The sequence below is a fragment of the Lolium perenne genome, chromosome 3 (assembly GCF_019359855.2).
Source record: "Lolium perenne isolate Kyuss_39 chromosome 3, Kyuss_2.0, whole genome shotgun sequence".
In the NCBI taxonomy this organism is placed as follows: domain Eukaryota; kingdom Viridiplantae; phylum Streptophyta; class Magnoliopsida; order Poales; family Poaceae; genus Lolium; species Lolium perenne.
In genome coordinates this window covers 113,836,899-113,857,900 of record NC_067246.2, presented here as the reverse complement: position 1 = coordinate 113,857,900, position 21,002 = coordinate 113,836,899, and the positions used below count along the sequence as shown (strand labels likewise).

General features: G+C 39.2%; 1 long non-coding RNA gene across 2 annotated transcripts in view; it reads right to left on the bottom strand.

Annotated features, from left to right (window-relative positions):
- Positions 1–299: 299 nt before the first annotated feature.
- Positions 300–21,002, bottom strand: part of LOC139838467 (uncharacterized) — a 32,623-nt gene continuing 11,920 nt past the window's right edge. The window contains exons 4-5 of one of the 2 annotated variants that reach the window (XR_011755268.1): positions 2,061–2,432; positions 300–1,219 (exon numbers count right to left, since the gene is read on the bottom strand). This is a non-coding gene — a long non-coding RNA (uncharacterized lncRNA). The remainder of the gene's footprint in view (positions 1,220–2,060; positions 2,433–21,002) is intronic. The other variant, XR_011755269.1, reaches the window with a different exon arrangement.

Below are 21,002 nucleotides of genomic sequence, written 5' to 3'. Positions count from 1 at the left end.
TATTTTGTCCAACTCTGGTAAATCTTAGTCGATTCTGTAATTTCCAGGGCCCATGAATTTAGAGTTGCTATGAGATAACATACAAACATGAATTGTTAGTATTTCCTTTTCCTCTTTTACAGTGACCACCTGCATCATCGCCTTAGTTTCCTGGATATCTCTCCTCAGCTCCTCCATCCTAGCCCGACCGATGTACCATGGGTGGAGCACGAGCAAACGAAGCTCGACGAAGTCGCCGAATGGCGAGACAACAATGTTGAGCACATGCGTAATACCGACATTGCGTGAAGCAAGAGTGGGAGAAGTTCATGCGAAGTCAGCAGAAGAACAAGAAGGCAATGTCTAAGGAGGGGCAGAATTGCAAGACGGGGCAAGGCACGGCTTGCTACATGTTGATATTTATTGAATATAAAAAAGGGCACTGAAGGCAAGTGATTTTTACAACATGTAGTTTCTCCCCGTGCAATTATGTCATCTAACTGACTGCCCTAATGTGTGATGAAACAACACCCAATAAGCAGCCTGATATTAAGTGTATTTAGCATGCTATTATTTTTGTTCTTTTATTACCATATTGGAAGCGATTTAGCACAAGTACAAACGATTGGGTGTTCTAGCTAAAGTGATGCACTTTGCAGTGAATTACTTCAAAGCGGAAGAAAAAGGTTTAAGGCATTGAAAATATATTTAAAAAAAGTCAAATGGCATATATCTCTTGTTCGGAAGTATACCAAATTCGAATGGCATGTATCTCTTGTATGTAAAATATATAATCTTATAGCTATACCAGATCAACAAAGAAATAATATTTGAGAAGATTTGAGATAGTAGGTCTACAACTAAACATTTGGCATACTTATTCCAAGTCGGTCAAAAACTACCAAATCTTCCTGAGTTACCTAATTCTTGAATTGAGTGGCAACCCTAATAAGAGGGGAAGAAGAAAAAAGTGTGCAATAATTCTACCCAACGCAGAGAAGTACATGTCAAATCACACTAAAAGATCCCGTGTTCTCTTCCTTTTGATTGCCATCTCGGTATATCCCTAGTACCAACTGTACATGAAAACAAATGAACCGTGCACCAACAATCAATCTGAGCACCTGGGAAAAAATCACCAGAATTAAACTTGTGGGTGCCGAGTGAGATAGCGTTGCATGGCCTTCTCTAGGTGATTGCGTGCAAGGACTCTCCCCGCCAGGCGCCGTTGCCAGCCGCTCTACATGGTTAATGTGAATTTTGGTAAAGAATGAGGTTCGCATGATAAAAAAGCATCAGGGAACACAACTTGATTACTGGAAGTTCTTTTAATGCAAATTGGAGCGTGTGCTAGGCGTAATGCTAATACCTTTTTTTCCTAGACAACGTTGAATGCAATATGTAAGATACGAAAGCTGAATAATCTCTGATTTCATAGGTAGTAATATTTATCGTATGCCAAGATTAGTATTTAAGCTCTGGCTTTATATATCATGTTAAGCCCCACAAGCAATAGACCCTATACCCAACAAAAACTGCAAACGGAGGCCGAGCTACATGTAGCCTTTTATTTTTTAAATTCAGAATCATAGTTTAAGTTTTGAAAAAATATGAAAAAAAAATCCTGGATGTAGACAATGATGAAATTTACAAACGTGGAAAATCTCAATGTAAAATTCTTTGTATTTTAGACTACACAAAAATGATAAAATCTGACAGGTTTTATAGTTTTGAAATGTGCACTATTCACTATTCTCATATACACATATTTGTCATTTTTGTGTAGCCTAAAGTACTAAGAATTTATATTGAGATTTTGCATGTTTATAGATTCCATCATTGGCCACACCTAGGATTTTTTTTCATATTTTTTTGAAACTTTAAAATATGATTTTAGATTTTTTGAAAATAAAGAGCTACATGTAGCTCGACCTCCATTTATCCACTCTCCTATACCCAACCTAAATTCAGATTTCTCTTATTTCTCTTCATAAAGACATAAACAATACCCAAGCACCATAGCTCAATGAAAAGCAACCGTCATATGTAATTTCTTAACGACTGGAAGAACAAGCAAAAACCTGATGGGCTGCTGGTGCTGGTACGTGGATAGGACTCTCTTGGACTTGGGAGAGGTGGAGGGCCAGAGGAAGCTACTTGACCTCCTTATGGCAAAGCAGAACTGAAAAAATGTCGTAAGCTATTTCCTACCAATGAACCAAGCATAAATACAATCTATTGAGACCTTCAGTATATTTCTCTCACTGAAACCATATAAGGATGCAAGGTCATACATGCTTATTGAAAGCACAACAACTACCAGAAAATATAGCACAGATCAAGAATTCAATATAATAGTATTCCTCCTCACGCTTGACTCCATGTGCATCCACCTTATATCAAGGTTATTAACTCCACGTGGCCTCTTTTACTGAAAGATGCTCTGCTATGACCTGTAGTAAAAAAAGTATGTGAGGCAAATAATTAGTATGAGCATATTACGTTTGATCTATGGTGAACAAGTATTCCATATAGTAGGTCAGAAGAATTTATGTTCACTTATTTTCATGGAACATTGATACGTCTCCAACGTATCTATAATTTCTGATGTTCCATGCTTGTTTTATGACAATACCAACATGTTTTGCAGCAGGGGGCCCACACCATAAGGCGGCGCGGGTGGCCCCCTGGGCGCGCCAGCCTATGGTGTGGGGGCCCCAGCCGCCTCCTTGCGCCGCCTCTCCGCCTATATATTCGTCCCTGACCTAAAAACATCGACAAGTTCAACGGAAACAGAGAAAACCATCCAGAGCCGCCGTCATCGCGAAAGTCCAATTCGGGGGACAGAAGTCGCTGTTCCGGCACCCTGCCGGGACGGGGAATTGCCCCCGGAGCCGTCTCCACCACCGTCTCCACCGCCATCTTCACCGCCATCGCTGCCTCCATGATGAGGAGGGAGTAATTCACCCCCGGGGCTGAGGGCTCCGCTGTAGCTATGTGGTTCATCTCTCTCTCTATGTGATCTAGTTGAATATCATCTATGTGCTACTCTAGTGATGTTATTAAAGTAGTCTATTCCTCCTCCATGATGTAATGTTGGCAGTGTGTGCATCATGAAGTACTTGGTTTATGCTATGATTGTGATCTCTTGTAGATTATGAAGTTAACTATTACTATGATGGTTTTGATGCGATCTATTCCTCCTTTCATAGTGTGAAGGTTACGGTGTGCATGCTATGTTAGTACTTGGTTTGGTGGCGTTGATCTATCTTGCACTCTAAGGTTATTTAAATATGAACATTGAATATTGTGGAGCTTGTTAACTCCAGCATTGAGGGTTCGTGTAATCCTACATAATGGTGTTCATCATCCAACAAGAGGGTGTAGAGTAGTCCTATTATGTGATCATTGTTGAGAGTGTCCACTAGTGAAAGCAGGATCCCTGGGCCTTGCTTCCAAACATCGAATCTCCGTTTGTTTACTGTTTTGTTGAATGTTTACTCGCTGCCATATTTTATTCAGATTGCTATTATCACTCATACTCATCCATATTACTTGTATCTCACTATCTCTTCGCCGAACTAGTGCACCTATTGTATTAGGTGTGTTGGGGACACAAGAGACTTCTTGCTTTGTGGTTGCAGGGTTGCTTGAGAGGGATATCTTTGACCTCTTCCTCCCTGAGATCGATAAACCTTGGGTGATCCACTTAAGGGAAACTTGCTGCTGTTCTACAAACCTCTGCTCTTGGAGGCCCAACACTGTCTACAAGAATAGAAGCTCCCGTAGACATCAAGCTATTTTTTGGCGCTCGTTGTGGGGAGGAAAGGTAAAAGGCACTCATACTCCGGTTCCAGTGTGATGACTTTTACGGCGCCATTGTGTTTGTGCTCGAAGCTATTTCCTTTAGATCCTGCAATTGCAACTTTTTGTTTCTTGTTTACACTAGTTAGGCATAATGGAAAACAACAAAAAAATTGGTGAGCTTTTTAATCTTTTTCCTGATTTAGAATTGTTTGATGCGAAAATTAAAAAACCTATGGAACCTTATTTGCATGCTAGTAGCGATGTTATTAGTATGAACGCAATTACTGCTAATGCTATGGATAAGTCTAAGCTTGGGGAAGCTAGTTTATGTAAAAATAATCTTTTTGCTCCTCGAGTTTTGGAAGAAATATTTTGCTCTGATAATGCTTTATCTCCCATATGCGATAACTCTAATGATGCTTCTGATATTTTAAATCCACCTGCTGAAAGTATTCCGTATAAAATACCTATGAAAATTATTGAACGTGTTATGGATAACCACTATAAAGGGGATGGAACTGTCCATCCTAAAGATCATTCTTGTTTTTGCATGAATTATGCGAGTTATTCAAGTGTGCAGTATCTCTATGGATGAAGTGAGGAAGAAGCTATTCTCTGCTTTCATTGCCCGGTAAAGCGGCGCATTGGTATAAATTGTTGGAGAATAGTCATTCTCTTGGTTGGGAGGAAATTGCATCTCTCTTTTATTCTAAATTTTATCCTCCTCATGAAGTGCATACTGATAGGAATTATATTTATAACTTTTATCCTCGTGATGGAGAGAGTATTTCTCAAGCGTGGGGGAGATTGAAGTCACTAATTCTCAAATGTCCCATTCATGAGCTCCCCCGTAATGTTATTGTTAACAATTTTTATGCGAGACTTTCAGGGCAACACAAGGACTATCTGGATGCCTGTTCGGAAGGATCTTTCACAAGCAAGGAGATTGAAGCTAGATGGGATCTTCTTGATCGGATTGAGGACAACGCTGAAGGATGGGAGAACAATGAAGGTAAAGAGTCAGGTATAAATTATGATTATGAATGCATTGAAGCTTTTATGGATACCGATAAATTTCGAAATATGAGTGCTACTTATGGTCTTGACTCTCAAGTTCCTGTAAATCTTTATAAAGCCTTTGCTTCTCATTTTGAATTGCCTAAAAAGAATTTTGATAAGTATCATGAACCTTTTAAAGAGGCTTGCATGAAGAATGAAACTGTTGTTAATTATTGCAATAAGCATGCTCAAACTCCTAAGAATGCTATTTCCTATAAGCATGTTAATTTTTGTGGAATGCATAGACCTTGTGGAATTAATCAAGTCAAAGATGAATATTGCATCCATCATATTAATGAAAAAACTAGAAAGTGGCTTAGGGCTCTAGATGATCTTGGTAAAAAAGTTTGTGCCCTCTATCCTTTTATTTGTGAAGTTTGCCATGAAGTGGGTCATTTTAATTTTCAATGCTCCTCCAATGATAATTTGAACCCAATGAGTGCTGCAAATTTGTATTGTGATGATGAAATTACTCCTAATCAGCATGATGAACTTACTTTATTTTTGGGGTGTGAAGAACTGTCGAGAAAAATCTCTTTGATACATATGAGTGATCTTGATATTGATGATGTCCTGCATGGGTGTTTTTCTTATTGCATTGATAATAGCCATACAAATACTTACATACAAAATATTTTAGAAGATGACACCTTGCCAAAATATGATAGGACCGCCATGTGTTTTGAACTAATTAATGAAAAGGAGGAATCCTCCCAAGTTTCTTCTATTGTTTCTAAAAGTAAATCAGATTATGCGGACAAGCCACCCTTCAAGCCTCTTCCTCCTAAAGAAGGAAATGAGGAGAAGGAAGAGAAGAAGAAGAAGAAGGGAACGAAGAAGAAGAAGAGGAAGAAGAAGGAGAATAAAAAGAAAGAGGTAACGGCGTATCCCCGCGTGAATGAGATAACGCTAAGTAACCGTAAGTATGTTGCTCCTAATGATTATTGTGATAATGAATCTAAATATGATGATCTTCCTATGCCCTTTACATACATTAGAGATCATGATTTGAATGAGCACACTACTTTTGATATTGCAAATCTACGGGAAACTAATTCTGAAAATGATTATGATAATAATTGCCATAGTGTCGATGCTATCCATGCTTCCTCCCATAATGATATAGAAAGCTCTAAGCTTGGGGAATAGGTGTTTGAAAATCCTTTTGCTACTGATCATTATGTGTTTGATACATCTCCTTCTAATAACAACGATGGTATGGTCATAGATAAACCGACTGTGAAAGATAACTATTCTATTTCTTATGATGACACTGTGCCTCCGATCTTTGATGATTATTATAAAGAATGCTATGATATAGGTTATAACTACCCTTATGAAACTTGTCATAGTCATGGTTGGATTACCAAAAATAATTCTTTTAATATGCAACTTGTTTACCATGTTCAAATTCTTGATAATAATCTTGCTCCAATTACTATTAATGAGAATAACTCTTCTTATGCCAAACTTAATGATACTTCTATTCATATGAACCATGATAAGAATGTTTTAAGTGATGGGTATATTGTGGATTTCATCAATGATGCTACTGAAAGTTATTATGAGAGAGGGAAATATGGTTGTATGCATCTTAATAATATTAAGTTTCCCCTCTTTGTGTTGAGAATCTTGAAGTTACTCGTGTTTTATCCTCTTATGCTTGTCACTTTGTTCTTCATGAATTCATTTGTGTATAAGATTCCTCTTCATAGGAAGCATGTTAGACTTAAATTTGCTTTGAATTTGCCTCTTGAAGCTCTCTTTTGCTTCGAATACTATTTCCTGCCAGTGGATCATTAAAACTGCTGAGCCCATCTTAATGGCTATAAAGAAAGAACTTCTTGGGAGATAACCCATGTGTTATTTTGCTACAGTATTTTGTTTTATATTTGTGTCTTGGAAGTTGTTTACTACTGTATCAACCTCTCCTTATCTTAGTTTTGTGTTTTGTTGTGCCAAGTGAAGCCTCTAATCGAAGGTTGATACTAGATTTGGATTTCTGCGCAGAAACAGATTTCTATCTGTCACGAATCTGGGCTCTTTTCTCTATAGAAAAATCAGAAAAATATGCCAATTTATGTGCGTGTTCCTCAGATATGTACGCAACTTTCATTAGTTTTGAGTTTTCTGATCTGAGCAACGGAAGTATTTATTAAAAATTAGTCTTTACGGACTGTTCTGTTTTGACAGATTCTGCCTTTTATTTCGCATTGCTTCTTTCGCTGTGTTGGGTGGATTTCTTTGTTCCATTACCTTCCAGTAGCTTTGAGCAATGTCCAGAAGTGTTAAGAATGATTGTGTCACCTCTGAACATGTGAGTTTTTGATTATGTACTAACCCCTCTAATGAAATTTATGAGAAGTTTGGTGTGAAGGAAGTTTTCAAGGGTCAAGAGAGGAGGATGATATACTACGATCAAGAAGAGTGAAAAGTCTAAGCTTGGGGATGCCCCGGTGGTTCATCCCTGCATATTTCAAGAAGACTCAAGCGTCTAAGCTTGGGGATGCCCAAGGCATCCCCTTCTTCATCGACAAATTATCGTGTTCCTTCTCTTGAAACTATATTTTTATTCGGTCACATCTTATGTACTTTACTTGGAGCGTCTGTCTGCTTTCTTGTTTTTGTTTTTGTTTGAATAAATGATTGTGTGGGAGAGAGACACGCTCCGCTGGTTCATATGAACACATGTGTTCTTAGTTTTTAATTTTCATGGCGAAGGTTGAAACTGCTTCGTTAATTGTTATATGGTTGGAAACGGAAATGCTACATGTAGAAATTGGTGTGATATCTTGAATAATGTGATACTTGGCAATTGTTGTGCTCATGTTTAAGCTCTTGTGTAGCACCCTACCTTTTAATAAAGGCAAGATACGTGTGTATAGTGCTATTCCCGGGATCACTGATAGCACACACATTACAAAATATAGTAATCATTGCAATAGTATCAGATTACTACATCGTTGATCCAGAGGGTACAATAAAACCTTACAAATTGCATAGTCACATGGACTAGCTCAGAATAAACACAGCGGAAAGTAAATCATCAATGAGCCTTCATCTTCTTCATGTGCCACAGGCAGTCATGTTGGAATGTAGACTCGAGATCCTACCACGTACTTCTCCTCAGAAAATCCTGCACGTTTGAATATGCAGCCCCACGAATGGAGGTCAGTACAATGATGTACTGGCAAATGACACTTATATGGTGGCAGTTTTGGGCTTATCTATCTACATGATATTTGGCAAGTGGAGTTCAGGCAAATTTGCATAAAGCCAATTTTATCCTACACTTTTATTTCAAAACAAAACATTTTACAAAACTCACTATGATGTCATAAATAGTATCATGGTTACATCTCCCATGTACTATCCGACAGTTGCTACTCAAATTTTAACTCATTTCAGAAAAGGTGATGAGATTCTTCCGTACATTCCCTGCCTAGAAAGCTCAAATTGTCCATAACCGGGGACACAGCTAAGATCTTAGGTTTAACTCTCGAGAGGTCGCGCTCTTTACCCACAATTCGCAACCAAGCCTTTTTGCCAAAATTCTTCATCTTCATTAAGGCCAGGACAAGGTCACTACGAAGCTTTTCCTTAGTAGCCCCCCTACCTACCGGATCCGCCCGTACCCAGATTCCCCCCACTGGCGGTACCCTAGGCGAGGTTTCCCACTACATACTTAGCCAAGACAGAGCCCATATTGTATTGTGGTTGCACTGGAAGCTATCTAAAACATGGACGACATAATAATCTCTTTAATCCTGGGTGGCCATCCACAAGTGCACTCTCAGGCGATGACAACCACAATGTGGCCCCGAGTAGCCACTCAACATAATCCAAAACCACACCAATTCCACCCAGGCGTTTCATTAATGTTGTTAATTTTTAATTTCCAATGATCACAATCCAGAATAATCAAAACAGCATTGGCATTTTTGTTATTGCTAAGCATACTAAGGATACTAGCAATGGTTCAAGGGTGGCTACACACTACTAGGATCTAATAGGCATAGCATAATTTTTCGAAAACAAAAACCTACCATGCATACTAGTTTGAAAACACTAATGCATAATAAAAAGTAAGTAGGAAATGAGCGTCACTTGCCTTTTTGGTAGTCGAAGCGCGTTCACTTCTCTTAATCAAAATACGTGTCTCTCCGTACCACTATAACATAGAATATAGCACAACATAAACACACCATTCAACAACAACATATCAAACAAGACAACAATCGATAATCGCTCTATGGTACTAAGGTGTGGCATGAGGTTTGGCTTGCAGGATATGGCTGTGAGAGTGGATGGCAATTCACACGATTAGAAAGAGATGGATTATCCATGATATAACTGAAGAAGCTTTATGCTTTACAAAAGCATGAAAAGAAAACAGAACGCCTTATGTGAATTGAATCACGTAAGTGACAAATAGTGCAACAACAATACTACTGAATAAGTGTGACAACAATTACTCAATAGTATGAATTACACATAGGCTTGGGTATGGACCAATGACATATGAAAGTACTCAATTTACTCATTTGTAAGTTGAATAGTTTTAAACCAAGTCAAGGGAGTGAATGAAAATGAATTTTGATAGACACAATATTGGTTCAAGGTAAAGTGTCTAGTGGTATCGGTGAGTGGATGTGATCATGAGTTTCACCTTCACAAAAGAACCATGTTGAGAAAGAATATAGAAAACAATAATGGATATATACTCAAATTCTCATGTTTGAATTTGAATATTTGCAAAACGATTCAAATATTTTGGACGGTGGTGCTATTGGATGAAGTTCTGTAAAATAGGCTCATGCAATTGACATAGTGTGACAACACTTATCAGAGTAGCACGAGGTCACACCTAGCATTGGATATGAACTAATGATATATTGAACTACTCAAATCACTCATTTGAAAATTGAATAGTTTGAACTAAGTGGAAGGATTTGAATGGCATGAATGATATTGGGATTTGGTTCGCGGAGCTGGGGTAGAGTATCTCCACCCTACTAAATCAAGGTAAAAATCTAACCTAGGACATGTCGGACTTTACTCAAATAACTCAATTGTTATTTGAATAACATGAGCTAGACAACCAGGGGTAAGCTATGCATTATCTTTGAACATGATAAAGAATTATAACTGGTCCTGGATGATGGGTATGAGCATAAGGATCAATTTGGCTAAAGGAACTATGTTGAAGCCAATCATAGGACTGCACTTTTCGCGAAAAGTCAATAGAGAAAGTTTTCCGGATGGAAGAACTTTCTACACGGAAGTTGTAGAGAATTCCATTACAAGCGTATCGCCAAAAGAATCACTCGGAAAAAGTTTGTAGGATTTATTTCATAGACGATGTTGCGGAACAAAGGGGTACCGCGAAAATAAAGTGGGCGAAACTACCACGCAACATGTCTAACATGATCTACGTGATTTGCTGATTCCAACGGTATATGGTTTGTCGAAATCCGACGGATAGAACTTAAGATATAAATTTTACAAAACTAGACATAAGTGGTCGCAGTTCTAATGGTATACGAAAAGTTGTCCGAACAAGTTGCTCGGATGGAAAAACTTCGTATACGAAAGTTGTAACTTAACGGAAGAACTAATATTCTAAACAGGGGTGTAGATCTAAGGAAATAAAATTGCGAAATTACTAAAGACAATCTACGTAAAAAGAGCGAAAATAGATTTTTTACCGGGCGAGGGATGCGGTCGAGTCGCATCGTTTCCCAAATAGCGTTGCGTCGCAATTAGCTGCGTCGTGAAACAGCTGCGTCGCTCGCTCCAGGAAGACGCTTTGCGCGAGGAGAGAGAGGAGGCGCCGGCCTGATGTGCTTCGGGCTGGCCCTTGGAGGTCTTTATATAGGCTACACGCTCGGGAAATTTTGCTTGGAAAGGCGATGTGGGACTAAATACAAAAGGAAAAAGGGGCGGCGCGTGCGGGAGCTGGGTAGCGGCGGGCGAGCTGGGCCGGGGCAGCTGCGCGGGCGTCGCGCGCGCGTGGCGGCTGCTGGGCCGTTCGGCCGGGTGGGCCGTTTGGCCTGGCCGAACCTCTTTTTTTTTTAATTCCAGAAATTTTAAACATACTTTTGAACGATCTAAAATAATCAGAAAAATGCAAATAAGATACCGTTGGATTCGTTACGAAAAATTCTTCAATATGAGACTAAATTTGGAACAAAAATATAAAATTTATAAAACCAAAATTTGACATACATGTCTATGTGGCTATATTGCCCTTTTAGGGTTTAATGTTTTCTCAAATAAAATAGTTTTATAAGTTTCAAAACCTTCGAACGAAATATAGAATTGTTGGAAAATCTTTTCAAAACTAAGTTTTATGAAAACTCTATATTTTGCAAAACCCTTTTTAATATCCCTTTGTGAAAACATAATAACCATTATATACATTTGGCCTATATGTTTGATTTTGAAAATACTTTAAAACCAAAAGTCTTTGAAAACACTATTTTGGAATTAACTTGTAATTAAGTTTTAAAGAATTTAATTCTTTGTGAATTTTCAATCAAATTCAAACAATCAAGCATTTAATTTATTTTTATTTTACATTCCAAAATTTTGAAAATTCCGGGATGTGACATCTTGCATCATATACCTTGCACCTATTAGTGAAGAAATACATAGAGCTTGTTAAAATTTGGTTTGCATGAGTGGTTTCTCTAGAGTCTAGATATTTTCTAGTGAGGTGTTTGAACAACAAGGAAGACGATGTATAGTCTTATAATGTTTACAATATGTCTTTTATGTGAGTTTTGCTGTACTAGTTCGTGCTTGTGTTTGCTTCAAACAACCTTGCTAGCCTAAACCTTGTATCGAGAGGGAATACTTCTCATGCATCCAAATCCTTGAGCCAAACAACACTATGCCATTTGTGTCCACCATACCTACCTACTACATGGTATTTCCTGCCATTCCAAAGTAAATTGCTTGAGTGCTACCTTTAAACAATTCAAAATTTATCACCTCTGATTTGTGTCAATGTTTTATAGCTCATGAGGAAGTATGTGGTGTTTATCTTTCAATCTTGTTGGGCAACTTTCACCAATGGACTAGTGGCTTCATCCGCTTATCCAATAATCTTGCAAAAATAGCTGGCAATGGGATTCCCAGTCCCGAATTAATTAACAAAAATAGACACTCCTCCATGGTATGTGATTGTTGGACGGCACCCGAAGGATTCGGTTAGCCATGGCTTGTGTAAGCAAAGGTTGGGAGGAGTGTCATCATAATAAAACTAAAATAAAAAGGCACTCCTTCATGGTATGAGATTGTTGGCAGGCACCCGAGGATTCGGTTAGCCATGGTTTGTGAAAGAAAGGTTGGAAGGAGTGCCACCCAAAAATAAAATAAAATGGGAGCCGCTCTTTGAAGGTTTGCCTGGCAAGGGGGTTAGAGTACCCGCTACCATTCGTTGACAATAACATACACCTCTCAAAACTTTATTTTTATGCTCTCTTTATGTTTTCAAAATAAAAGCTCTAGCACAAATATAGCAATCGATGCTTTCCTCTTTGAAGGACCATTCTTTTACTTTTTATGTTGAGTCAGTTCACCTATTTCTCTCCATCTCAAGAAGCGAACACTTGTGTGAACTGTGCATTGATTCCTACATATTTGCATATTGCATTTGTTATGTTGCTTTGCATTGACAATTATCCATGAGATATACATGTTTCAAGTTGAAAGCAACAGCTGAAACTTAATCTTCCATTGTGTTGCTTCAATACCTTTACTAAGAATTTATTGCTTTATGAGTAACTCTTATGCAAGACTTATTGATGCTTGTCTTGAAAGTACTATTCATGAAAAGTCTTTGCTATATGATTCAATTGTTTACTCATTACATTTACATTGTTTCGAATCGCTGCATTCATCTCATATGCTTTACAATGGTATGATTATGTTGGTAGCATGTCACCTCAGAAATTATCTTTTATCGTTTACCTACTCGAGGACGAGTAGGAACTAAGCTTGGGGATGCTGATACGTCTCCAACGTATCTATAATTTCTGATGTTCCATGCTTGTTTTATGACAATACCAACATGTTTTGTTCACACTTTATGTCATATTTATGCGTTTTCCGGAACTAACCTATTGACGAGATGCCGAAAGGCCGATTCTTTGTTTTGCTGTTTTTGGTTTCAGAAATCCTAGTAACGAAATATTTTCGGAATTGGACGAAATCAACACCGAAAGTCTTAGAATTCCCGGAAGCTTCCGGAACACCGAAGGAGAGTCGGAGGGGGGCAGCAGGGGGCCCACACCATAAGGCGGCGCGGGTGACCCCCTGGGCGCGCCAGCCTATGGTGTGGGGGCCCCAGCCGCCTCCTTGCGCCGCCTCTCCGCCTATATATTCGTCCCTGACCTAAAAACATCGACAAGGTCGACGGAGACAGAGAAAACCATCCGAGCCGCCGCCATCGCGAAAGTCCAAGTCGGGGGACAGAAGTCGCTGTTCTGGCACCCTGCCGGGACGGGGAATTGCCCCCGGAGCCGTCTCCACCACCGTGATACGTCTCCAACGTATCGATAATTTCTTATGTTCCATGCCACATTATTGATGTTATCTACATGTTTTATGCACACTTTATGTCATATTCGTGCATTTTCTGGAACTAACCTATTAACAAGATGCCGAAGTGCCGATTCTTTGTTTTCTGCTATTTTTGGTTTCAGAAATCCTAGTAAGGAAATATTCTCGGAATTGGACGAAATCAAAGCCCAGGGGCCTATTTTTCCACGAAGCTTCCAGAAGTCCGAAGGAGAGACGAAGAGGGGCCACGAGGGGGCCACACCCTAGGGCGGCGCGGCCCCCTTGGCCGCGCGGCCCTGTAGTGTGGGGCCCCGTGCCGCCTCTTGACCTGCCCTTCCGCCTACAAATAGCCTCCGTGATGAAACCCCCGGTGCGAGAGCCACGATACGGAAAACCTTCCGGAGACGCCACCAACACCGATCCCATCTCGGGGATCCAGAGATCGCCTCCGGCACCCTGCCGAGAGGGGAATCATCTCCCGGAGGACTCTACGCCGCCATGGTCGCCTCCGGTGTGATGTGTGAGTAGTCTACCCCTGGACTATGGGTCCATAGCAGTAGCTAGATGGTTGTCTTCTCCCCATTGTGCTATCATTGTCGGATCTTGTGAGCTGCCTAACATGATCAAGATCATCTATCTGTAATTCTATATGTTGCGTTTGTTGGGATCCGATGAATAGAGAATACTTGTTATGTTGATTATCAAAGTTATATCTACGTGTTATTTATGATCTTGCATGCTTTCCGTTACTAGTAGATGCTCTGGCCAAGTAGATGCTTGTAACTCCAAGAGGGAGTACTTATGCTCGATAGTGGGTTCATGCCCGCATTGACACCGGGACAAAGGATGTAAAGTTCTAAGGTTGTGTTGTGCTTGTTGCCACTAGGGATAAAACATTGATGCTATGTCTAAGGATGTAGTTGTTGATTACATTACGCACCATACTTAATGCAATTGTCTGTTGCTTTGCAACTTAATACCGGAGGGGGTTCGGATGATAACTTTGAAGGTGGACTTTTTAGGCATAGATGCAGTTGGATGGCGGTCTATGTACTTTGTCGTAATGCCCAATTAAATCTCACTATACTCATCATGATATGTATGTGCATGGTCATGCTCTCTTTATTTGTCAATTGCCCAACTGTAATTTGTTCACCCAACATGCTGTTTGTCTTATGGGAGAGACACCTCTAGTGAACTGTGGACCCCGGTCCAATTCTCTTTACTGAAATACAATCTACTGCAATACTGTTCTACTATTTTCTGCAAACAATCATCTTCCACACAATACGGTTAATCCTTTGTTACAGCAAGCCGGTGAGATTGACAACCTCACTGTTTCGTTGGGGCAAAGTACTTTGGTTGTGTTGTGCAGGTTCCACGTTGGCGCCGGAATCCCTGGTGTTGCGCCGCACTACATCCCGCCGCCATCAACCTTCAACGTGCTTCTTGGCTCCTCCTGGTTCGATAAACCTTGGTTTCTTTCTGAGGGAAAACTTGCTGCTGTGCGCATCATACCTTCCTCTTGGGGTTCCCAACGAACGTGTGAGTTACACGCCATCAAGCATATTTTCTCGGGCGCCGTTGCCGGGGAGATCAAGACACGCTGCAAGGGGAGTCTCCACTTCTCAATCTCTTTACTTTGTTTTTGTCTTGCTTAGTTTTATTTACTACTTTATTTGCTGCACTAAATCAAAATACAAAAAAATTAGTTGCTAGCTTTACTTTATTTGCTATCTTGTTTGCTATATCAAAAACACAAAAAAAATTAGTTTACTTGCATTTACTTTATCTAGTTTGCTTTATTTACTGTTGCTAAAATGGCCAACGCTGAAAATACTAAGTTGTGCGACTTCACAACCACAAATAATAATGATTTCTTATGCACACCTATTGCTCCACCTGCTACTACAGCAGAATTCTTTGAAATTAAACCTGCTTTACTGAATCTTGTTATGCGAGAGCAATTTTCTGGTGTTAGTTCCGATGATGCTGCTGCCCATCTTAATAATTTTGTTGAACTATGTGAAATGCAAAAATATAAAGATGTAGATGGTGATATTATTAAACTAAAATTGTTCCCTTTCTCATTAAGAGGAAGAGCTAAAGATTGGTTGCTATCTCTGCCTAAGAATAGTATTGATTCATGGACTAAATGCAAGGATGCTTTTATTGGTAGATATTATCCCCCTGCTAAAATTATATCTTTGAGGAGTAGCATAATGAATTTTAAACAATTAGATACTGAACATGTTGCTCAAGCTTGGGAAAGAATGAAATCTCTGGTTAAAAATTGCCCAACCCATGGACTGACTACTTGGATGATCATCCAAACCTTCTATGCAGGACTAAATTTTTCTTCACGGAATTTATTGGATTCAGCTGCTGGAGGTACCGTTATGTCCATCACTCTTGGTGAAGCAACAAAGCTTCTTGATAATATGATGATCAACTACTCTGAATGGCACACGGAAAGAGCTCCACAAGGTAAGAAGGTAAATTCTGTCGAAGAAACCTCTTCCTTGAGTGATAAGATTGATGCTATTATGTCTATGCTTGTGAATGATAGGACTAATATTGATCCTAATAATGTTCCGTTAGCTTCATTGGTTGCACAAGAAGAACATGTTGATGTAAACTTCATTAAAAATAATAATTTCAACAACAATGCTTACCGGAACAATTCTAGTAACAACTATAGGCCATATCCTTATAATAATAGCAACGGCTATGGTAATTCTTATGGGAATTCTTACAAAAATAATAGGAGTTCACCCCCTGGACTTGAAGCCATGCTTAAATAATTTATTAGTACACAAACTGCTTTTAACAAATCTGTTGAAGAAAAGCTTGGGAAAATTGATATACTTGCTTCTAAAGTCGATAGTCTTGTCATGATGTTGATCTTTTGAAATCAAAAGTTTTGCCTAATGAGAATCATCATAATAAAATTGTTACTACAGCAAATGCCATTCAAGTTAGAATTAATGAGAATATAAGATTAATGGCTGAACTGCGTGCTAGGTGGGATAGAGAAGAAAATGAAAAACTAGCTAAAGAGAAGAATGTAGCTAAAGTTTGGACTATTACCACCACTAGTAATGCTAATGCTACACATGTTGCTGCACCTCCTACTAATACTAATAAAAGAATTGGTGTTAGCAATGTTTCCACTTCTAATGCAAAGCGCGAAAAAACTGCACTGAAACTGCTAAAATCACAAACTGCCTGTGATAAAGCTGCTGAAATTTTTTCCAACATTGGGGATGATGATCCCATTGCTTTAGATTATAATGGTTTGAATTTTGATGATTGCCACATCTCTGAAGTTATAAAGTTCTTGCAAAAACTTGCTAAAAGTCCTAATGCTAGTGCTATAAATTTGGCTTTCACGCATCATATTACAAATGCTCTCATAAAAGCTAGAGAAGAGAAACTAGAGCGTGAAACCTCTATTCCTAAAAAGCTAGAGGATGGTTGGGAGCCCATCATTAAGATGAAGGTTAAAGATTTTGATTGTAATGCTTTATGTGATCTTGGTGCAAGTATTTCTGTTATGCCTAAGAAAATTTATAATATGCTTGACTTGCCACCGCTGAAAAATTGTAATTTGGATGTTAATCTTGCTGATCATTCTACAAAGAAACCTTTGGGTACGGTTGATAATGTTCGCATTACCGTTAACAATAACCTTGTTCCCATTGATTTTGTTGTCTTGGATATTGAATGCAATGCATCTTGTCCCATTATATTGGGAAGACCTTTTCTTCGAACTGTTGGTGCTATCATTGATATGAAGGAAGGTAATATAAAATATCAATTTCCTCTCAAGAAAGGTATGGAACACTTCCCTAGAAAGAGAATGAAGGTACCTTTTGATTCTATTATGAGAACAAATTATGATGTTGACACTTCGTCTCTTGATAATACTTGATACACACTTTCTCGCGCCTAGCTGAAAGGCGTTAAAGAAAAGCGCTTATGGGAGACAACCCATGTTTTTACCTACAGTACTTTGTTTTTATTTTATGTCTTGGAAGTTGTTTACTACTGTAGCAACCTCTCCTTATCTTAGTTTTGTGTTTTGTTGTGCCAAGTTAAGCCGTTGATAGAAAAGTAAGTACTAGATTTGGATTACTGCACAGAAACAGATTTCTTTGCTGTCATGAATCTGAGTCCACCTCCCTGTAGGTAGCTCAGAAAATTAAGCCAATTTACGTGCATGATCCTCAGATATTTACGCAACTTTCATTCAATTTGAGCATTTTCATCTGAGCAAGTCTGGTGCCATTTTAAAATTTGTCAATACGAACTGTTCTGTTTTGACAGATTCTGCCTTTATTTCGCATTGCCTCTTTTGCTATGTTGGATGAATTTCTTTGATCCACTAATGTCCAGTAGCATTATGCAATGTCCAGAAGTGTTAAGAATGATTGTGTCACCTCTGAATATGTCAATTTATATTGTGCACTAACCCTCTAATGAGTTGTTTCGAGTTTGGTGTGGAGGAAGTTTTCAAGGATCAAGAGAGGAGTATGATGCAACATGATCAAGGAGAGTGAAAGCTCTAAGCTTGGGGATGCCCCGGTGGTTCACCCCTGCATATATTAAGAAGACTCAAGCGTCTAAGCTTGGGGATGCCCAAGGCATCCCCTTCTTCATCGACAACATTATCAGGTTCCTCCCCGAGACTATATTTTTATTCCATCACATCTTATGTGCTTTTTCTTGGAGCGTCGGTTTGTTTTTGTTTTTTGTTTTGTTTGAATAAAATGGATCCTAGCATTCACTTTATGGGAGAGAGACACGCTCCGCTGTAGCATATGGACAAGTATGTCCTTGGTTTCTACTCATAGTATTCATGGCGAAGTTTCTTCTTCGTTAAATTGTTATATGGTTGGAATTGGAAAATGATACATGTAGTAATTGCTATAAATGTTTTGGGTAATGTGATACTTGGCAATTGTTGTGCTCATGATTAAGCTCTTGCATCATATGCTTTGCACCCATTAATGAAGAAATACATAGAGCATGCTAAAATTTGGTTTGCATATTTGGTTTCTCTAAGGTCTAGATAATTTCTAGTATTGAGTTTGAACAACAAGGAAGACGGTGTAGAGTCTTATAATGTTTTCAATATGTCTTTTATGTGAGTTTTGCTGCACCGATTCATCCTTGTGTTTGTTTCAAATAAGCCTTGCTAGCCTAAACCTTGTATCGAGAGGGAATACTTCTCATGCATCCAAAATACTTGAGCCAACCACTATGCCATTTGTGTCCACTATACCTACCTACTACATGGTATTTTCCGCCATTCCAAAGTAAATTGCTTGAGTGCTACCTTTAAAATTCCATCATTCACCTTTGCAATATATAGCTCATGGGACAAATAGCTTAAAAACTATTGTGGTATTGAATATGTAATTATGCACTTTATCTCTTATTAAGTTGCTTGTTGTGCGATAACCATGTTTATCGGGACGCCATCAACTTTCATTGTTGAATTTCATGTGAGTTGCTATGCATGTTCGTCTTGTCTGAAGTAAGGGCGATCTACACTGAGTTGAATGGTTTGAGCATGCATATTGTTACAGAAGAACATTGGGCCGCTAACTAAAGCCATGATCCATGGTGGAAGTTTCAGTTTTGGACAAACATCCTCAAATCTCTAATGAGAAAAGAATTAATTGTTGTTGAATGCTTAAAGCATTAAAAGAGGAGTCCATTATCTCGTTGTCTATGTTGTCCCGGTATGGATGTCTAAGTTGAGAATAATCAAAAGCAAGAAATCCAAATGCGAGCTTTCTCCTTAGACCTTTGTACGGGCGGCATAGAGGTACCCCTTTGTGATACTTGGTTAAAGCATATGTATTGCGGTGATAATCCAGGTAGTCCAAGCTAATTAGGACAAGGTGCGGGCACTATTGGTACACTATGCATGAGGCTTGCAACTTATAAGATATAATTTACATGATGCATATGCTTTATTACTACCGTTGACAAAATTATTTCATGTTTTCAAAATCAAAGCTCTAGCACAAATATAGCAATCGATGCTTTTCCTCTATGAGGACCATTCTTTTACTTTCAATGTTGAGTCAGTTCACCTATTTCTCTCCACCTCAAGAAGCAAACACTTGTGTGAACTGTGCATTGATTCCTACATACTTGCTTATTGCACTTATTATATTACTCTATGTTGACAATATCCATGAGATATACATGTTATGAGTTGAAAGCAACCGCTGAAACTTAATCTTCTTTTGTGTTGCTTCAATGTCTTTACTTTGAATTATTGCTTTATGAGTTAACTCTTATGCAAGACTTATTGATGCTTGTCTTGAAGTGCTATTCATGAAAAGTCTTTGCTTTATGATTCACTTGTTTACTCATGTCATATACATTGTTTTGATCGCTGCATTCACTACATATGCTTTACAAATAGTATGATCAAGATTATGATGGCATGTCACTCCAGAAATTATCTGTGTTATCGTTTACTGCTGGGACGAGCAGAACTAAGCTTGGGGATGCTGATACGTCTCCAACGTATCGATAACTTCTTATGTTCCATGCCACATTATTGATGTTATCTACATGTTTTATGCACACTTTATGTCATATTCGTGCATTTTCTGGAACTAACCTATTAACAAGATGCCGAAGTGCGATTGCTATTTTCTGCTGTTTTTGGTTTCAGAAATCCTAGTAAGGAAATATTCTCGGAATTGGACGAAATCAAAGCCCAGGGGCCTATTTTTCCACGAAGCTTCCGAAGTCCGAAGGAGAGACGAAGAGGGCCACGAGGGGCCACACCCTAGGGCGGCGCGGCCCCCTTGGCCGCGCGGCCCTGTGGTGTGGGGCCCCGTGCCGCCTCTTGACCTGCCCTTCCGCCTACAAATAGCCTCCGTGACGAAACCCCCAAGACGAGAGCCACGATACGGAAAACCTTCCGAGACGCCGCCAACGCCGATCCCATCTCGGGGATCCAGAGATCGCCTCCGGCACTGCCGGAGAGGGGAATCATCTCCCGGAGGACTCTACGCCGCCATGGTCGCCTCCGGTGTGATGTGTGAGTAGTCTACCCCTGGACTATGGGTCCATAGCAGTAGCTAGATGGTTGTCTTCTCCCCATTGTGCTATCATTGTCGGATCTTGTGAGCTGCCTAACATGATCAAGATCATCTATCTGTAATTCTATATGTTGCGTTTGTTGGGATCCGATGAATAGAGAATACTTGTTATGTTGATTATCAAAGTTATATCTACGTGTTATTTATGATCTTGCATGCTTTCCGTTACTAGTAGATGCTCTGGCCAAGTAGATGCTTGTAACTCCAAGAGGGAGTACTTATGCTCGATAGTGGGTTCATGCCTGCATTGACACAGGACGATGTGAGAAAGTTCTAAGGTTGTGTTGTGCTGTTGCCACTAGGGATAAAACATTGATGCTATGTCTAAGGATGTAGTTGTTGATTACATTACGCACCATACTTAATGCAATTGTCTGTTGCTTTGTGATACGTCTCCAACGTATCTATAATTTCCGATGTTCCATGCTTGTTTTATGACAATACCAACATGTTTTG